The following is a 1,621-nucleotide window of genomic DNA, read 5'->3' on the forward strand; positions in this document are numbered from 1 at the left end:
GATGAATAAAGCCCTTCCTCTTATAACTATGGTGTTTGGGTGCTCTTTCTCTCCGCTGGGCCTCGTCTTCCTGCAACAGCGAGGGTACTTGCTCCTGGGCGGCTCAGGAATTTCTGGCCTAGGAGCTTTCCTGGATGTAAAACCTCCATCTGCCCACCATGTGTTGTTGCCTGAATCCCTTAGCGCTGAATGAAGCAGATCTTTTACATTTATCACTGCTCATTTACAGTGACACAAACCCAGCACGTGCAGTAAACCATTATATAACTCTTGTTAGGTGGAGATTTTCATATTACTCTTAAGAAAAGGGCACTGTAAGATACCCAAAGTGGTTTTAAAGCAGTCAGGTCTGGCCTGAGCCCACTGTTTCAGGGTAAGGAAGGGCTGGGGCACCCAAGAATGTGCTGGACACTTTTCCTGGGCCCAGTCCTTGTCTTCATACTAGCTGAATGTAGTTGTTACTTTGTAACAGTTTTGCCCTTTTCTTTCTTTCTTTTTTTTTTTTTTTTTTAAAACAGAGTCTATGTCACCTTCAAACAGAGTCTCACTGTATTGCCCTCAGTAGAGTTCTGTGTTGTCATAGCTCACAGCAACCTCAAATTCTTGAGCTTAAGTGATTCTCTTGCTTCAGCTTCCCAAGTAGCTGGGACAACAGGCATCTGCCACAACGTCCAGCTATTTTTTTTAAAGTTGTAGTTGTCATTGTTGTTTGGTGGCCCAGGTGGGATTCAAACCTGGGCACTGAACCAGGATAAATTCTTATTAGGTGGTTTTGCAACTCGGAAGATCATTGGTTCCCCTTCTCTTTTGTACATAATGGGAGAGGGCAACAAGGAGAAAAGATTTTGCTAGATATTTTTTTTTTTTGCAGTTTTGGGCTGGGGCTAGGTTTGAACCTGCCACCTCTGGCATATGGGGCTGGCACCCTGCTCCTTTGAGCCACAGGCACCACCTACCAGATTTTGCTAGATTTTTTTATATTAACAAAAAGTTTGAGTCTTATCTAGTTAAAATTAACAACTAGCAAGAGATTCTAGCAGCATATAATTTAGAAATATTTTATGTGTATTATAAGAGCAATTTATACTTGTATCCATAATGCACAGTACAGTATAATAATGTGTTTTTGTTAGTCTGGAAGTGATGACCTGAAGGTCCCAGTGCCCCTGGAAAATATCTTTATCAAGATATAGACATACCTCATGGATATTTGGGTTTGGTCCGGACAAGTGCAATAAAGTAGATACCATGATAAAGTGAGTCACGTAAACTTTTTGGTTTCCTGGGGCATGTAAAAGTTGTGTTTATACTGTAATGTAGATTAAGTACGTAATAGCACTATGTCCAAAAAAATGTGAAAATGTGCATACCTTAATTTAAAAATTCTTTATTGGTAAAATTGCGAAAGATCATCTGACTTTTCAGCAAGTTGTAATTTTTTTTGCTGGTAGAGGGGTCTTGCCTCAATGCTGATGGCTGCTAACTGATCATGGTGGTGATTACTGAAGGTTGGGAGGGCTGTGGCAATTTCTTAAAACAAGGCAACAATAAAGTTTACTGTTATCGGCTCGGCACCTGTGGCTCAAGCGGCTAAGGCACCAGCCACATACACCTAAGGTGG

This window comes from Otolemur garnettii, unplaced genomic scaffold (assembly GCF_000181295.1).
Source record: "Otolemur garnettii isolate 467f Iridium unplaced genomic scaffold, OtoGar3 scaffold00057, whole genome shotgun sequence".
NCBI lineage: Eukaryota > Metazoa > Chordata > Mammalia > Primates > Galagidae > Otolemur > Otolemur garnettii.